The 19,821-nt window shown below is 46.1% G+C and overlaps 1 protein-coding gene across 5 annotated transcripts in view; it reads right to left on the reverse strand.

Annotated features, from left to right (window-relative positions):
* Positions 1–19,821, reverse strand: part of BBS9 (Bardet-Biedl syndrome 9) — a 1,968,820-nt gene that overhangs the window by 1,881,575 nt on the left and 67,424 nt on the right. Inside the window, exon 1 of one of the 5 annotated variants that reach the window (XM_078688235.1) lies at positions 19,387–19,501. The exons of the other annotated variants lie outside the window; for them this stretch is intronic. The gene's annotated coding sequence lies outside the window, so the exon portion shown is untranslated. Of the gene's footprint in view, positions 1–19,386; positions 19,502–19,821 lie in introns of those variants that run through there. 5 annotated transcript variants of the gene reach the window in all.

Below are 19,821 nucleotides of genomic sequence, written 5' to 3' on the forward strand. Positions count from 1 at the left end.
TGAAATGACTCTTACTGATAAGTCCAGTCTGAACACACTGTGCGACTATTAATGGATCTCTACTCTCTAGAAGATGACCGCATAAGACTTCATAGACATTGCCGTTTCGCCAGGACACTCCCCTCTGCCCTACGGTAACTGTTTGCCGCCGTCGGACAGGTGACAGGTGGGTGGAAAACGTGGGGGTTAGAAGGCACGTAGCGGGCCCCATAGCGCTCTTCTCAAGAGGGTGAGCCCCTGATAATATTCTCACTTAAGTTACAAAGTGTTGGCTACTGTTATTACCACTTTGACTTAAGGGTTACAGGAGGGTTGAAATGCTCAACAAATTGGGGTTGTCGACGTGGGAGGGGGGAGGGACCTAAGCCCAGGAAAATGGTACCAAATGCACCTTAGACTCACAAACAACTTATCTTTATCTTGTGATTTACAATAGATGGGGACCTGGCAAATGTGACCCAACAAGCCAATGATCTGAATTTACTATCCTGGAAAGTAAGTGGTTTGAACAATCCGAGGAAAAAAAGGCAGTTACTGGGGTATTTAGATAGGCACCATATTAGTATTGCCCTATGGCAAGAGACACACCTGCACCCATGGTCTAATCCCCCATTTGCCAAGAGATGGGCATCTCATCGCTGCTTCTCGTCTTATTCGGAATACTCAAGGGGAGTTGTCATTCTTATTAGAAGAGGAGTGAGATTTGAACTGGGGGGCTCGGAGGCTGACTCTGAGGGAAGGTATTGTCTCATTTGCGGTAGGCTAGCAAATAAAGATGTAACGATTGCAAACTACTATGGCCGCAACATGGATGATCCACAAACTCTACTCTTGCTCTGGGGCAAGATACAAGCAATAGTCTCCACGTTTGTAATCTGGGGAGGAGATTTTAACAAGGTAAAATGCCCTCAGGATAGGCCCCATGCCACCCCCCTGCACTATACCAACACACAGGGAGCGCTAAAGGATCTGATAGACACAAACTACCTACTAGACTCCTGGAGATACAAACACCCTACACTGAGAGAAGGCATGCACTTCTCAGCGGTACACTCCTCGTGGTCCAGGCTGGACTATCTGATCGTGTCTCTGGGCATGGCACACTGGCTGGACAAAGTCGAACACCTGGCCCGCACACTTTCCGACCACTCCCCGGTGAAGGCTACTATACAGATTCCGGTTGAACAAACCCCGTACGTCAGCTGGCGCTTGAAACCCCTGCATTTGGTCGATTCCGTTTTTAAGGAGGAGATTGGGCAGGAGATACAAAGCTTTTTTGAGAGGAATATTACACCCGACATTAGTCTAACCACAGTATGGGAAGCATTCAAGGTCACAATGAGGGGGTTGTGCATCTCTAAAGGGGGAGGCATCCTCAGGGACATCAGGCGTGAACTAAACAACTTTGAGAGAGACATCAAAACTCTAGAGAGGGAACTCGCAAATGATACAGGGGCTAATATGACCAGAGAAATCCTCAGGGACAAAATAACGGACTATGAAATTGCGGCCGAACACAAGAGCAAATTCAAAGGGAAAATATCACAGGGCTAGAGCATATGGGGAGGGAGACAGACCCGGTAAGGTCCTGGCGAACGCAGTGCGCCAATCCAAATTCTCCAACTACAATGTGGAGATTCACGACTCACAGGGTAGACCACACAGAAATTTGCCTGACCAACTGCAGGCGTTTGTGGAGTACTATAAGTCCTTATACACCTCTCAGAGAGAGCATCTACTCGACCTCCCACAGTATTACGAAGACACAGCTCTGGCCTGGTTAGGGGACACAGCGTAAATTCTTGAGCCTAGACCTGGAAATAGATTAAATAAAAGAGGCGATAATGGGGTTGAAATCGGGACATGCACCGGGGTCAGACATATCTGCCACTTATGGCCCCAGTATTGAAGGATGTATTTTATGAGGCGCTGGAGGAAGGGTGCCTCCCTAGAACCATGAGGGAAGCCTAAATAGTTTCTCTGCTTAAACCAGATAAATCTCCATTTCTTTGTGAATCATACCACCCCCTTTCTTTATTAAACTGTGACACTAAAATCCTCGCTAAAGTCCTCTCCAACAGACTCAGCCTTCTGATGGAACGCTTGGTGTTGTCGGATCAAGCAGGCTTCATTCCGAACAGAGCCACTGCGCATAACCTACGAACACTCATGGCTTTTATGCAGGATATACATCCGTGCAGCTCAGCAGTGGCAGTTTTCCTAGACGCTACCATTCTGGGGAGTGGGATTTCCTTATTGGCACATTGGGCTATATGGGAATGCCCCTGTCTTTCCTGAATTGGGTGAAACTCATATACACGAATCGGATAGCCACGGTGCTGCTAAATGGCGCTCGCTCCCATAGTTTTACCATCTCAAGAGGCACCAGACAGGGCTGCCCACTATCCCCCATTATATTCGCCCTAGCAGTCGAACCCCTGGCGGCAAAGGTAAGACAACACCACCAGGATAAGGCACTAGTATACCCGTCCCAACAGCTGCTCATATCCCTATATGCTGACGACATAACTCTATATATTAAAAAACCCCAAGTTAATCTTAACCCGGTCCTTCGTGAAATTACCAAATTCGGCGCCATCTCAGGGATCCAAATAAACTGAGCTAAATCAGCGATTTTTCCGCTAACGGACAAAACCACTGCATACCCCTTGGACTACCCTATAGTTTGGAAAACCGAGGACATTAAATATTTAGGTATCCATATTTCCCGTGATAAGGATGTACTCGTGCGCACAAATTATGGCATTGCTATAGAAAAGATCACTGACAACATACACAAATGGATACACCTACCTCTATCGATGGTGGGAAGAATCTCCCTAATAAAAATGGTAATTTTGCCAAAACTGCTTTATCTCTCCATGAATATATCCTATCACCTGGGGATTTTTTTTTTTAAAACATTAAACACGCAACTCATACGTCTTATATGGGGAGGCAAACAAGCGCGGCTACGACTGAGCACACTAATGCTACCATATAACCAGGGATGATTTGAAGTCCCTAACTTTGAGTACTATTATTATAGTGCCCAGGCGCACTTCGCCTCCTACTGGTTCATCCCCCTCCCTTTCATGCCACATTTAGCAGTGGAAGATGGCTATATGGCCCCGATTCCTCCCACTGGATACCGGTTTGTAGTGGGAAAGGAGCGAGACAGAGACCAGTCTACAATGGAATTCACCAATATAGCCTGGCGCAGAATTGCCCACAAATTGAATACCCCAATGAAATATTCCCCCAGACTCCCGATACACCGCAACCCCCTGCTGGAGGTCACAAGTGAAGGGATATGTAAAAGGATGTAAGAAACACTGCAATACACCACAAGGGGTGACTTATATGTAGTGGGGGAGTTCCGATCCAGGGAGCAATTCTTTGGGGCACACCCTCCTTCTACCATGGACCTATTTATGTACATAAGACTTCGGCAGAGTGTCAAGGCAGCTACTCCGGCATTCCCCGCAGAGCCTCCTATACTGGCCCCTTTGCATACCCTGCTACAGTCAGAGGCCCCCAAGCACGTTACTTCTCTACTATACAGGCACGCGCAGGAGGCGGCCCTTACACAACCACTGCTCGGGCTGACTGGGACAAACACTTGGAGACCCCTCTGACACTGACAGATGAACAGTGGGAATTTAGTTGTAGGCAGACAGAGGCGAGTCGACTAAAAGTTATTCACTACAAATTCCTTCATCGCCTGTACCACACCCCTGTCAAATTACATAAGTTCCACTTAAGAGATGACAATAAATGTGCTAGGTGTGGGGGGAGGGAGTGGACTTCTTGCACCTGGCGTGGCAGTGCACGCAAATGAGGGAATACCGGGAGCAGGTGTTTGCGGGGCTCTCCAGAATGCTGGTGATACAGATACAACCATCTCCCCATATAGCTCTGTTGGGCTGTATTCAAGAGATCATCACGGCTCACAAAAAATTCTTAGCCTTAAGTTTACTCCTGGTGAAGCACCAAGTGGCCTGCCGGTGAGGCAGGGGCCGTGCACCTAAATTTAAAGACTGGTTACAGGACTTATCTACCTGGCAAGGACAATTGCAGTGCTATGCCGAACTTCTACCCCTGAAATCGAGACCGAAAGATATTTGGGGCCCCCTGACTGCATAACTCCTGGAACAGGCAGCAGGGGGAGACCAAGATGCAACGAGAGGGAATACTGAGGCACCCATAGAGGTGGAACCTACTGACACCCCAGCACATCTACGGGGGTAACTTGTATCCTTGATCTTTAGTGCGAGGGGCAATGATGGGACGTGGTGCAATCTGCGCAAGATGAGAATATGTTCTGGTATCCTTACATGTGTATGAAGCATATATCCTACCTGCTGAGGTAGCAAACACACGGACTAACCTAAAGACACTCTATGGGGCTTCGCCCTTTCAGTCGAAAGAATGCCAATGTCCGCTCCACGTGATAGGACTGTGAGTTTATTCGTATAAGGACAGATGCTCAATGGGCTCACGGGGGGTTGATGTTCTTGTTTTTGTTGAGGGCACTGGTACTTCTGATATATTCTATGAGGAGCTTTGCTATAATCCAAATGTGATCACATATTGAATTCACTATTTAATGTATGTCCTGTACTGTGTCATGTTGACCGAAATAAAGGTTTTTGAAACATTAAAAAAAAAACTTGGGATAAGTTTAGAACCAGTAACTGAATAAGAGATGCTGTGTCTGTTTTGTGCGAGGAAGGTTTGCCTTTGAGAATAAGATGTCACAGTGGGTCTTTTTGGGAGAAGTTATTACTTGCCAGGAAGTTCAGAGCAAAGCTGTCCCATGAAGTTGCTGTGGCACTGTGCCATCTCCAGAGAATGAGCTCTCCTCACCCAGGTGCTTCAGGAAATCACCAAATGCCATCTGTCTGCATTGCCTGTGGTCAAAGAAAGGGCTGTCATCCCCTACTGTTTGTTGATCAGCCTGCTTTGGCCCCAAGCCAGTCCACTGTGCAAGACAACAAGTGTGTAGCAAGTATGTTCTCCAATTGTCTCCAGCAGTCTTCTGGATGGTGTTGACTCCAGCTCCTGGCATAGAGTTTTGAAGCGGTATCTGGGAGATTGTATTCAAGAAGTTAGTGAACTCCACATGTGAACACCAGATACATTGTCTCTGGCTATGCCTTTGCTAGGGAAGGCCACTTGCACTCGCTGACATTATAAAATTCCTACAACAACTGGATTCCCCATGTTATAGAGTCTTCAAGGCAGCAGAACCAACTGTTGGCTACCTTTTATTAGAACTAGTAGACTTTGTGGACTATGAATGGCACCTGGCAAAGGACCCTTCAACTGGCCAATGCAATTTGCTAGGCTATAGAGCGGTTTGTGGGCATTGCTCTGAGCAGGTGCAGCTTCATTAGTAGTTTCTTGAAACCTCATAAGGAATATGCTACTTACCAGTATGCATCTGTTCTTGGCATAGAGGGCTGCAGAGTGGTACATTTATGAATAGATCGCCATCTGGTGTTGGGCTCGGATGATTGCACTTTGTTTTTCTTCTGGAGAAGTCTTTGTCGTCATAGATGACTCCTCCTCTCGGTGTTAGTGCGCATGGGCATCGGCTCCATCCTTAGATTGTTTTGCCATAGTAGGGTTTGATGGAGTAGTGTAGTATAGTACATAAAGATATGCCCATGTAAGTGTATCTAAATAAGATAATGTTGGGACAGACACAGGTTTCCGGGGAGGCAGGGAGGGCATGTACCACTCTGCAGCCCTCTATGCCAAGAACAGATGCATACTGGTAAGTAGCATATTCCGTTCGAGGCATATGGGCTGCAGATGGTACATTTATGAATAGATTGTAAAGCAGTTACCTCCCTAGCGGTGGTCACCAGTGTCTGTCGCAACTGTTTGAAATAGAGTTTTTAATACAGCTTGGCCCACTCTGGCTTGTTGTGCAGCCTGTACATCAACACAGTAGTGCTTTGTGAATGTATGTGGTGTAGACCAAGTTGCTGCTCTACATATGTCATCTAGGGGAATGTTCCCTAAGAATGCCATAGATGCTCCTAGTTTTCGTGTAGAATGAGCTCTAGGAGGAACAGTTAATGTTCTCTTTGCTTTAATGTAACATATTTGTATACATCTTACAATCCATCTTGCGATGCCTGCTTTAGAGATAGGATTGCCCTTATGTGTTGGGGAAAATGCTACAAATAGTTGTTTCGTTTTCCTGAAGTTTTGTGTTCTTTCTATGTAGTACAAAATGGCTCTTTTGACATCTAGTGTATGTAGAGCCCTTTCTGCCACCGTCTGTGGCTTTGGAAAGAAGACTGGTAGTTCCACTGGCTGATTGATGTGGAATGCTGAAATTACTTTAGGCAAGAACTTTGGGTTTGTTCTAAGAACCACTTTATTCTGGTGTAACTGTAGGAATGGTTCTTGTATTGTCAATGCCTGTAATTCACTTACTCTCCTGAGTGAGGTAATGGCTATAAGGAAAGCCACCTTCCATGTAAGGAATTGTATTTCGCACCTATGCATAGGTTCGAAGGGTGGCCCCATTAGTCTGGTGAGTACTACGTTGAGGTTCCAGACTGGGGAAGGTGGTAATCTTGGTGGAATGACTCTTTTAAGGCCTTCCATGAATGCTTTTATTGCTGGTACTCTGAACGGTGATATGTGCTGCCTGTTCTGTAGGTACGCTGCTATAGCTGCTAGATGTACTCTGATAGATGTGTACGCTAGATTACATTGCTGTAAGTGTAATAAGTAGCAAATAATCTCCCTTGTTGATACGTCCAGAGGGTTGATATTGTTATTAGTACAGTGTATAGCAAACCTCTTCCACTTAGCTGCATAGCATGCTCTGGTGGTTGGACGTCTCGCTTGTTTAATTATCTCCATGCAATTTGGGGGTAGATCTAAGTACCCAAATTCTAGGATTTCAGGAGCCAGATCGCTAAGTTCAATTGAATTGGATCTGGGTGCATTATTTCTCCATGGTTCTGTGTAAGGTGCATGGGTAGAATTCGTAGCTTTTGATGTGGCACTTGTGAGAGTTGCAGGAGCGTGGTGAACCACGGCTGTCTTGCCCACGTGGGTGCTACTAGTATCATGGTCATTGAATGTTGTTGCAGTTTCCTGACCACTAATGGGATTAGTGGGAGAGGGGGAAAAGCGTATGCAAATTTGTTGGACCAATTTATCCATAACGCATTGCCCTGCGACAGGTGATGTGGGTACCTGGACGCGAAGCTTTGGCATTTTGCGTTCTGATGAGTGGCAAAGAGGTCTATCTCTGGGTGTCCCCATCTTTGGAAGAATGGCTGCAGTATTTGGTGGTGCAGTTCCCATTCGTGTATTTGTTCCGACTGTCTGCTTAAGATGTCTGCTATCTGGTTTTGTACTCCTGGTAGGTGTTCGGCTAACAGATAGATGTTTTGAGGAATGGCCCATCTCCAAATTTCCTGTGCTAGTTTGGATAGTTGGAGAGAGTGCGTCCCCCCCTGTTTTTGAATATAATACATTGCTGTCATGTTGTCTGTTCTGATCAGGACTGCTTTGTTGGTAGCATGTATTTGGAAGGCTTTCAATGCTAGAAACACTGCTAGTAGTTCTAGATGATTGATGTGCAGTCTTCTTTCCTGCACACTCCACCTTCCTTGTACTGTGTATTTGTCCATATGTGCTCCCCATCCGGTGAGCGATGCGTCCGCTGTTATTGTCACCTGTGGAATTGGTTCTAGGAACGACCGCCCCTTGGCAATGTTTGTTGTGTTCCACCACTTCAGAGAGCGGTGTGTGCGGTCGTCTACCAACACCAGATCTGTAATCTGCCCTTGAGCCTGATTCCACTGTGTCGCTAAGCATTCTTGTAGCGGACGCATTTGTAGTTTGGCATATGGTATTAGCAGTATGCAGGATGACATCATCCCTAATAGCTGCATGAACACTCTTGCTGGTAGTGAGTGTTGTGGCTGGAATCTTTGAATGACTGTAAGCATTGTTTGGATCCTGACTGGGTTGGGGTATACTTTGGCTTTGTCTGTGTCTATAGTAGCCCCCAGATATTGTTGAACTTTGTTTGGTTGTAGGTGTGACTTTGTGTAGTTCACCGTGAACCCTAGCTGGTGTAGTAGCTGAATTGTCTTTTGTGTGTTTTGAAGACATTCCTCTTGTGACCTGGCCTTTATTAGCCAGTCGTCCAAGTATGGGAAGACATGAATTTGTTGTCTTCTTAGGTGAGCTGCCACCACTGCCAGGCATTTTGTGAACACTCTTGGTGCTGTTGTGACACCAAACGGAAGGACTTTGAACTGATAATGTTGTCCTTCTACCACAAACCTGAGGTATTTCCTGTGGGCTTTGTGAATCGGGATATGAAAGTAAGCGTCTTTTAGATCCAGTGTAGAAAGAAAGTCCCCTTCCTTCAGTAAAGGAAGTACCTGTTGGAGCGTGACCATGTGGAAATGTTCCGAATTTATGTATGCGTTGAGAGGTCTTAGGTCCAGTATCGGCCTTAGAGACCCATCCTTTTTGGGAATTAGGAAGTATAGGGAGTATACTCCTGTTCCTTGTTGATGCTGTGGAACCTTCTCTATGGCATGCTTTCCTAGCAGGGATAGTACTTCCTGCTTTAACAGTGTTAGGTGATCTTGTTTCATTGGACGCTGTTTGGGGGGATGTTTGGCGGGGTAGATGTGAGTTCCAGGCAATAACCATGTTGGATAATTTGTCTCACCCACTTGTCTGATGTGATGTTTTCCCAGACAGGTAGGAACTGTGATAGGCGTCCCCCGACCGGTGTTATATGGTCTGGGGGGAGCTGTATGAAGTCACTGCTTTGGGGTTGGAGAGTTGCGGTTGTTGTTATTTCCGCGACCTCTACCTTTGTTGTTGTTACCTCTGTAGCCACCTCTAGAATTACCTCTGGGTGATGTAGGTGTAAAAGAGGTTTGTTGCTGGCTTGTACCTGTATTTTTGGATCCTCCTCTATAGGTGGACCTACGAAAGGAACCTCTTTGTGTCGGCTGTTGCAATGCTCCCATTGATTTAGCCGTTTCGGTATCCTTCTTCATCTTTTCTAAGGCCTCATCTGTCCCTGTGCCGAAAAGTGTTTTCCCATCAAAGGGTTGGTTCAGTAACGATGTTTGTACTTCTTGTTTGAACCCTGATACTCTGAGCCATGCATGTCTCCTTAACATGATGCTTGTGTTTGTAGATCTTGCTGCAGTGTCTGCCGCGTCTAGGGCGCACTTTATTGAAGTGTTAGTAATTAACTTCCCTTCTTGTATGAGTTGATCTGCCCTTTTTTGATGTTCTTTAGGGAGATGTGTGATGAGTTTCTCTAACTCATCATAATGCGCTCTGTCATACCTTGCAAGTAGTGCTTGCGTATTAGCTATGCGCCAGCTGTTTGCCGCTTGAGATGCCACTCTCTTGCCAGATGCATCTATTAGTTTAGACTCTTTGTCAGGAGGTGGAGCTTCTCCTGTAGATAAAGAGTTTGCTCTCTTACGAGCGTTTGTGACCACTAGTGAGTCTAGAGGAATTTGCCCTTTAATGTATATTGGGTCTTTTGGAGCTGCCCTATATTTTTTATCGATTCTTGGGTTCAGTACCCTAGCCCTCACTGGGTCTTTGAATATTTCTGATGTATGACTGAGAAGGCCCTTAAGCATTGGTAGTGTTCCTGATGTTCTTTGTGCAGTAGGTAGCGTTTCTAATAAGAAATCCTCTATTTGAGGTTCTGCATGTAGTTCTACCTTATGATATGTTGCTGCTCTATTAATGAGTTGTGCAAAACCAGTATTGTCATCAGGAGGTGAAGGTTTTGAGGGATACAGTTTAGGGTCGTTATCGTTATCTGACCCTACATTATACTCTTCACATGGGTCTGCCTCCTCTGGGATTGTGTCTTCATCATCCCCAGGATGTTCTCCCTCCCCTGTGTCACTCTCTACATCTGTTGTTGGTGTAGATGGTCGTGTGGGAGGAATATTTGGCCTATTGTGAGGAAGAGGAGAAGATGGTGTGTGTCTAGGTTTGGGAGAAGGGGGAGGAGTTGTATTCGTCCCCATTGTTCTCTTCTTCGGATGAGTCTTGTCGTCCGAATGTTCATTCTTCCTCTTTTTAGGTAGTTCTGTGACTACCTTGCCAGTCTTTGGGTCAATAAACAGAGTCTTTTGTTTAGGATCAGTCCCGTGTTCCTGTGTCGGTACCGCAGGGTTCGGGTCCGAAAGGTGTTTTTTCTTGTGAATGTCCATTTGTATTTTCGGTACCGAGATTTTATTCGGATCCGATTTCTTCGTTATCGAAGGTGTCCCCGGTGTCGAGGGTGTTTTCGACGCCGAAACGTGCTTCGGTGTCGACATGGACTGCTTCGACTTCGAGCTTTCCTTGACTTGGAGCTTCGGTGTCGATGTGGTCCTTTTATCGGAACCGGAACCACCATAATGGGAGACCGAGTGTTTCGGTTTCTGTTTCGTTGCCGGGCTCGAAGGCGGGGCGTTGGAAACTTTTTTCGGTTGTCTGACCGGGCTCGAAGGCGGGGTCGATACCGTGTGGGGTCTGTTTTTTGGTAAAGGGACGTCGTCACTCACGGTTTGTTGGACGTCGATTTCCTCGACGTCGGACTCGTCCGCTTCAGACCCCGCCTCGTCGGCCTCTTCTTCCTCCTCTTCTGGGTGCTGGTCCTCAAACAGCTCCGGGATTGCTTGTGACTGCATTCTCGATACCTCGTGTCTTCGGGCTCGACGGTTTCTAATCGTCGATTTTGAAGAGAACGCTGCACAGGCCTCACAGTCCCTGGATTCGTGTTCAGGGGACAAGCAGAGGTTGCACACCTCGTGTAGGTCCTTGTGTGGGAACTTAGCACCACACGTTGGACATTTTTTGAATGGAGTCCTTTCCATGGACCCCGGGCTGGACTACGTCGAGTTTCTCGTAGTCGTCGTCTTTCGAACCGCGTCGGTATGGAGTGAAGTCGCGTTCGATAACGATACCGTCGATTTGGAAAGGGATACGCGCCGGTTATAACCTTCTTTGTTGAAGTCGGTCCGGAGCGCTTCGATCCTCATCCGAACCTGATGGCGGAAAAAAACAATCTAAGGATGGAGCCGATGCCCATGCGCACTAACACCGAGAGGAGGAGTCATCTATGACGACAAAGACTTCTCCAGAAGAAAAACAAAGTGCAATCATCCGAGCCCAACACCAGATGGCGATCTATTCATAAATGTACCATCTGCAGCCCATATGCCTCGAACAAATTCTTACAAAAATTCTTACAACCGCACCTGAAATTCAATTCTGTGCTGTGCAAACAAACAGATGCATTTTACTTCAAGTAAAGAGTAGCAAGTGAACAGTTTTACCTTTAAAGAAGTATCTTTACAAGACTGTGAAACCATCTATTGTTTGTGTTGACTCCCAAGTTCTGTAACATCAAGGAGGATTGCGACTTAGTCCTCAATGAACACAGGGATCTCCAATCCCCTGGTTTAGGATCCATGATTAAAGTAATGACAGATGATCACAAGCTTCTCCGTTGGTTACCAATGGCGCCAGACACCAATGCTAATTAAATTGAAAGGTATTAGCAAGTAAGCACTGTCAGAATGGTTACAGTCAGATCTCTGGCTGAGAAGGAGCAAATGTGTTGTGGTTTCCTTTGCGGATCATCGTTTAAAGTATTTATTTGCATGTGTATTAAAGAAGTGCTTCCCCAAACTTGTTAGAACCACACCCCAGACAGCACATTTTCCATTGAAATGGCCACTAAAATTGCACGAACGTACCGTTTTAATGATAAAACTACATAGCACACAAATGATAATGTGTGAAAAATGGGTTTTAGTGAATATTTATCATTTGTGCATCACTAAGTAAAGAGTTTTGATTTGTTTTGATACTATTAAAATCTTTCTTTCCATCACACTTCAGAATTACAAAAAGGATGTGCTTTATTATTGTTTTCCTAACTGCTGAAAGTGTACAGTTTATATACAGATATTTACAACTGTAACGATTCGCTCTCTGTGCTCTCGTGCCCTCCACCAGGGGGCCGAATTGTGGGACTTTCCAGTGTTCCGATAAGCTTTCAGACACTCCCCTGCATGCATATCCTGACTTCCATCCATGTGGACGATACTTGGAAATTGACATCCATTCTCAAACCATGCTGGGTTTTGTGGAAGCCAGCCTGCTCATTCCTGGAACTCTATTACCTAGAATTCCCTGCCCTCTGCTTCGTCTCCACCCCTGCAGGCCAAGGATGGGTGGAGGAATTCAGTTTACCTGTGGCTGGCTGCTGCTAGCCTGCTCACACATGATGCATGTAATTACTGAGAGCTCTTTTAAGCCCCAGTCCCTTCAGTCCAGTGTTGGTCATTGTAGATGTGTACCGGTGAGACAGAGCCTTGTTTCCTGAGGTTTTGATATCCTTGATTCCAGTGTTTCCTGAGCTTTAGTTATTCCTTGTTCCTGAGCTGCTGCTGTTTTCCTTGTTCCTGAATTAGCACTGCCTGCAGTGCTACCTTGAATCCTGAGATTTAGTAATGCCTTGTTCTTTAATTAGCACTGCCTGTAGTGCTACTACAACTCCTGAGCTTTAGTAATTCCCTGTTCCCGAACTAGCAGTGCCTGCAGTGCTACCTTGAGTCCTGAGCTTTTGCTCAATTCTTGTTCCTGCTCCAGCACAGCCTTCAGTGCTACATTGTTTTCTTGACTCCTGAGCCATTACTATTCTAGTATAGCTTTGTAGCCTCACCTTCTGTTTATCCTTTTCCAGTCCCTGCCTTTCTTCCCATTTCTTGGAACTGGAGTTCCCAGTTTGCAGTCTTTCTATTCCTGCTGTCTTGGTTCTATTTCCTTGTGTTTGTTACGTGCTTTCTGCCAAGTGTGCCCTGTGATTTCCTTCATTTCCTGTTAAGCACTCCTCCTTGCTAGCTCCTTGTCTATTGTGCTTGTGTTTAGTTCTACACCCTTGCTGTTACTGCCTTGCGTGTTCCTGTTTGATCGCCAGGATCCGTGGGCACAGCTGGCAACCTAGGTGGCGTTTCTTGTTCCCTGTGAGTATTGTTTTGGAGTTACATTTATAACATCGCCATAGGCATCAGCTCCACAGACACGGCCTTTGTATGCATATCCAATATGTGGGTATTTGCAGTCAGTATCTGTAATTGCAATTGTGGGTGAGGAACTCACTGAGCTTCAGTCTTACAGTGTGGAGTTCCAGAGTCCTTTACCCCGCATTCCCTTTATTGTTAATGTTGATATATACATATATATATTTTTTTTTTCGTGCTCGGGTTTTCCCTGCCGCTGCTCCTTAACGAAGGGCGCGTCGTACACGGGACCTCCCGGGCTTGGTCACAAATATGCAAACAATTCCTCTAAAGAAAGGATAACGGCGCCATGTCTCCTTAGTGCGTACTGATTTATTCGCCGGCCACTGCTGAACGTGTTTCGCCCGTAGAACAGGCTTGTTCACCAACAAATGTAAATAAAGTTTGTACTGTTTTTAACCACCACCATTTTGGGTCACATGACCTACGTGAATGAAACTTGAAAACAGACTGCACACTGACACATTTCAGCCAAAGGAACAAGATTGCTAAGACTCAGAAAGGAAAGGAACTCATGAGGCGATTTAGCATTCAGAATAACTACACCTAGAATGGATGTGCAAGATTTATTTATTTATTTATTTCAACAATGTGGCTGCATTCACAAGAGCAACACAGCAGCGGGTGCAAACGTTCAGCTCAGCCAAAAGCCAGGAAGCATCATTTTTTTTACAAAGAAACGCCGCACTCAGGAACTTTAAGTTTTTAAGGTTTAATTAAACAGAGCCCAGTCTGCACACCGACACGTTTCAACCTTGCGGCCTTGGTCACGGTAAGTGGTATTACTTTTTGCAACTGTTTTATGTCATTTCCTGTAGTTTCAATATATTAACACAGTTTATCCACAATGCAGATATCGTGTATAGTTTAACAGTGTTTACCAGTGCACTTTTACCTTTGTAGATATAAACAACATGTGATTACTTATTTACATGCCCCTAAAGCTTTTTTTAAATCAATTTTGAATATTAAAGCCTTTTCAAGAGTATTATTCTGTGTCCACATTTTTATCATTGGTTGCACTGAATTACTTACTTCTGTTGTATGAGCCTTTGGTCAACAGAGATTGAGGGTATAGTACCCTAACTATAAAATAAAGAGTCTTGTGAAAGGCAAAAGATTAGGGGTCAAAAATAACCAGTTGTAAATTGAATGTCACACCAGTTGGAGAGATGTAGTCCTATGTCTAGTGTCTGAATAGATTCATGAGTTATCATTGAAAGGAAGCACAGGTTCCACAACAGAAGACGGGGAATGGAGGACTTCTGTTAACAAATTAGACTTGAACTCAGCAGTAGGCAGACTTAAATTCAAAAGTTCTGCTGCCTTTTTGATGACCACTTGGTATGGTGCAACATCCTTTGAAGGGGCACACGAGACAGAGGATAGCTCCCGGTCTGAGGAAAGTTCCAATCCGCTAGCCTCCCTCAGATCATCGAAATAATCCTCCTCCTGCAGCTCACGTTCTTTGACGTCAGCCTCTCTGTACCTCTGTTCTTCGAGAAGACGCTGAGCATCACGCCTCGACCCCTCCTTCAAGAGCGGCGTCGGCGGATCCGCGATCGACTCCGATGGAGCCGGCGTCGAGATCGGATCTGGAAGCACAGGTCGAAGCTCTCGAGGTTGGGTTGGCGAAGGTGACGAAGGTATCGGCGTTGAAGACCTCGGCGGCGCCGAGAAATGCCAAGGCGGACTCGGCGCCGGCATAAATGGTATAAACGGAGCTGGAGCATAAGTCTGGGGGACTCCCAGGTTGTATGCCAATGGACCCATGGGACCTGCCGGTGCTCCAGAGGGGTACATAGCACTTGAATAGACACCATACATCGCGTTTAAAAACTGTGTAGGGTCTTGACCTGGGCCTGGAAAAGGTGGGTAAGGACCCACAGGTTGCCCTCGAGGAGGCACCGGATTCGTCTCCTCTTCTTCGGGTTCGTGAGCCGGAGTCGTCGAACTCTCAGGCAAGGGAGCCTCTTCTTCCTCTCGAACAGGAGATCGAGACGGTGCCGGAGAGGGATTCGACACCGGAGCCGGTGAATGCTCTGGAGACTCCACAGGCGAAACTTCACCTACCGGATCCACAACTGGAGAAGGGGATTTCTCTTTACGACGTCTCCTACTTGGCGACTTCGTTCTCGAATTCGAATCCTTCCCAGAGTGATGTCGAGATCCGTGCTTTTTCTTCTTGTGCTTCTTTTTTGCTGATCTAGAAGCATGCCCCGACGATGACTTCGAAGGCGACGCCGTGCGAGACCTCGACCTCATCCTCGACCGCCTCGAACGCGACCTCGAAGACTTCTCTTTTTTACCTTTCAATTTGGCAACCAGAAGCTTCGCCTCTCTTTCACAAAGGGCCTTTGGGTTCATCTTCTTGCAGGAAGAGCACCCTTGAACATCATGGTCCGAACTCAGGCACCAAATGGAATCCTCATGCGGATCCGTGATCGACATCATCTTCCCACATTCTCCGCACGGCTTGAAACCGGTCTTTCTTCGTAGACATCTCGACAGGAGACAAAGAAGCAAGAAGACACTAATAGAAACAAACAGTAACAACGTTATTAAACAGCTACAGAGAATCCCATGAAAACCATTAGCGTCGACGGCGCGGAAAAAAGGGAACTGATGTCATCACGCCGACGTGGGTCTATTATGGAGTCGGTGACGTCAGCGGAGCTGCGCGCGATGCCGTGCTTCTGTGACGTCGACCACGTCGGCGCGAAGCTACAAAAAGAATTTCCGAATATTGCTGACGCAGGGGGATATTCACAAGGTGAGGAATCAACTGGCAGATGTATCCATCAGAAAAGACAAGCATTGGCATAGCAAATACATCTCGCTTTTGGGACCGTATAAGTATTTAGTTATGCAGCACAATATCCTTGGTGCATCAACATCAACTGTTGCATGGCTAAACACTTAAAAGGTCCCAAAGGCGAGACCTATTGGCTATGCTAATGCTTGCTCTATTAGCTGTTTAGGCAAGTCCTTCTAACTCCACTGGAATGTATGAGGGACTATTTTAAAGTCTGCAAGCAGCCTGCTAGCACAGAGAGTGAGCACTGACAAAAGTATCTGAAATAGCTTACAGGAGACTTACAGCCCCCCACTGCTTACCACTGGTTGGCTTCATCATCACTCTCACTTCCTTGCTCTCCTTCAGCACATATGTTGCGGCTTCATTTACCCTAGTACGTTTGTTCCTTCCCCGAAGCTTATCCCAAATACTGCTTCCTTGTTCCCCTGTGTGTCCTTCGCGCTTTCATACGTATTATTTTCTTATTTGCTTGTGATGCTCTCCCATACCTTCCACTGTCTGTGGTGTTGCCTGTCCCCTCTCACCCTCATCACGCTGGCTGTGGGGTTACTTGTCCCTTCTTGTTCTCCTCCTGTTGCCCCTCATGTTGTTTGACCCTCCCGCTGTCCACCCTCTTGCTACCCCTCCTCACTGTCCCACGCATTCCTTCGCCCCATCCTGCTAACCCGTGTTGCTTGTCCACTCCTGCTGTCCGGGTTGGGCCGCCTACTACAGATGATAACAATAACAAAGCACTATGACGCAGCCAACATATGCAAGAACTATTTGGCTTTGTCAGTTCAGCAATGTTGTCATCGCAGCCCGGCTGCGATGAAGCGTGGTTAAAAGTTAACAAAAACAGTTATGACATAGCCAGCATTGACCATGTCACAGCGCTTAGTTTTATTTTTTTATTTTTACTTTAGCCATGCCACAAAGCAGCCGTGCTGCTATACAATTTGACTTAAAAAAAATATCAGAACGCCAATAGATCTTGCCAGGCCCATTAGCTTTGCCAATGCTAGTTTTCTGTGGCGTCTATTTTCATTCAGATGATTTTGTCTACCATAGTTCCCCAGAACACAAACAAGCATTGGCAAAGCCAATAGTAACTCATAAAACTGGCAAATCTACTGACTTTGTCAATGCTTGTTCATAGTTGGAGCTCTGATATGCCCTTCCAAATTTCAAAGAAGATCCATCGTCTTCTGCCAACTTCCTAAGGAAATCAGATGCAGTTTATTAGTTTCACCAAATGAATTAAGGGCAACAGGTAACTGTGTCATCAAGTGTCCAGCAAACTGAGTCGAGCTTCGGTCACTCTTCACTCTGTGTTCGGCATATCAGAAATGTGCATTCTGTGCATAAAATGGACATTTACTCAGCATTAACTAGCGCCAACAAGAAATGGAGTGTCAGTTTTGACTGAGCAGATAGCCAATCAGGTAGTGGACGAATAGCTCAGCAACAAATGGATTTCAGTAAAAAAATATATATATAACTTATACACCTCTATCCATCACAGGGATGGGTTGAAGGCATTAGAATATTATCTAGGCACAAGGCTCATTGAATATACCATACCTTCCACTGTCTGTGGTGTTGCCTGTCCCCTCTCACCCTCATCACGCTGGCTGTGGGGTTACTTGTCCCTTCTTGTTCTCCTCCTGTTGCCCCTCATGTTGTTTGGCCCTCCCGCTGTCCACCCTCTTGCTACCCCTCCTCACTGTCCCACGCATTCCTTCGCCCCATCCTGCTAACCCGTGTTGCTTGTCCACTCCTGCTGTCCGGGTTGGGCCGCCTACTACAGATGATAACAATAACAAAGCACTATGACGCAGCCAACATATGCAAGAACTATTTGGCTTTGTCAGTTCAGCAATGTTGTCATCGCAGCCCGGCTGCGATGAAGCGTGGTTAAAAGTTAACAAAAACAGTTATGACATAGCCAGCATTGACCATGTCACAGCGCTTAGTTTTATTTTTTTATTTTTACTTTAGCCATGCCACAAAGCAGCCGTGCTGCTATACAATTTGACTTAAAAAAAATATCAGAACGCCAATAGATCTTGCCAGGCCCATTAGCTTTGCCAATGCTAGTTTTCTGTGGCGTCTATTTTCATTCAGATGATTTTGTCTACCATAGTTCCCCAGAACACAAACAAGCATTGGCAAAGCCAATAGTAACTCATAAAACTGGCAAATCTACTGACTTTGTCAATGCTTGTTCATAGTTGGAGCTCTGATATGCCCTTCCAAATTTCAAAGAAGATCCATCGTCTTCTGCCAACTTCCTAAGGAAATCAGATGCAGTTTATTAGTTTCACCAAATGAATTAAGGGCAACAGGTAACTGTGTCATCAAGTGTCCAGCAAACTGAGTCGAGCTTCGGTCACTCTTCACTCTGTGTTCGGCATATCAGAAATGTGCATTCTGTGCATAAAATGGACATTTACTCAGCATTAACTAGCGCCAACAAGAAATGGAGTGTCAGTTTTGACTGAGCAGATAGCCAATCAGGTAGTGGACGAATAGCTCAGCAACAAATGGATTTCAGTAAAAAAATATATATATAACTTATACACCTCTATCCATCACAGGGATGGGTTGAAGGCATTAGAATATTATCTAGGCACAAGGCTCATTGAATATCATGTTCATAACAAAATGCTATTGACCTCACCAATTTTTGTCTAAACAAGTACTTCATGTTTCAGCAGCAGGTGTACCACCAGGAGAGAGGCTTAGCTATGGGCCCGAGTTTTTCGCCCAGCTACGCCTGTCTCCATATGGGGTGGTGGGAGGAGAAGATGTTGAAAATAGTATACAAAAAAGCTTGGACAGAAAATGTGGTCAAGTGGGTCCACTTCATTGATGATCTGTTCATAGTATGGGGTGGTGATAAACAAAGTGCTGGAGATTTTATTTCTAAATTGAATAACAATGACATGAACTTACAATTCACGTTTGACATTAGTACAAATTGTATATGTTTTCTAGATGTGGAGGTATATGTACAGAATAATAAGGTACATAGATGCTTACACTGCAAGCCCACAGCAGGAAACACAATTTTGCACTCAAGTAGCTTTCATCCAAACATACAGTGCATAGTATTCAATACGGAGAAATGCTGCGCATTCGTATGCAGCAATGAGAATGACCTATGTATAGCCCAATAGGAATGTAAATCAAGATTTCTGGCAAGAGACTATTCACAAAGAGTCATAGATCAGGTAATACTACGCACAAAAGCTAAGTCAAGGGGAGATTTGTTATTCAAACCTTCAAACAGCAAAACAAAACAGACTGAAAATGCAAAGAACAAGATAAGCAACCTAGGCTAATGCTAACGTATAACAAACTGAGGGATAGTCGGGGGCGGAGCTAGCCGGCAACCGAGATGGCTGCCTGAGTCCGGAGCTCCTCCGCACTGAATCGATATCCTACATCTATCCTGCTGCTTTGGGACCCTACCTGAGGTGAATTCGTGTGCTGTGGTGGCCGAGACCACTGGGGTCCAGTTTGAGGAGGAGCGGTGGGGACCTGCTGCATGGAAGTCGGAGATCTGCCAGCTGCTGGGGCGGCGTGCGACAGGCCTGTGAGGCCGCGGGCTCGATTTTCACCGCGGCCGTCCCCGGACTAGAACTTGCCGGGGCTGGAACCTGCATGACCCCGAGCGGGAGAGAGGGCCGTGGCCTTGGAGCTTTGGTGCTGAGCGGGAGAGCACTGCTGGCATGAGGAGGACTTCCTTCACCCCTGCCCGGTTGTGGAGGATAGGGGGCCCGACCGCGGGGGCTTGAGCTGCTACAAGGTGCCCCTGGCGGGCTGAAATTCTACCCGGAGGTGACCTGGGCCACTGCAGGACGGATTGCGGCGGAGCGACTGTGGGCTGCTGCTTGGAGGCCAGAG

This window comes from Lissotriton helveticus, chromosome 4_1 (assembly GCF_964261635.1).
Source record: "Lissotriton helveticus chromosome 4_1, aLisHel1.1, whole genome shotgun sequence".
Taxonomy (NCBI): Eukaryota; Metazoa; Chordata; class Amphibia; order Caudata; family Salamandridae; genus Lissotriton; species Lissotriton helveticus.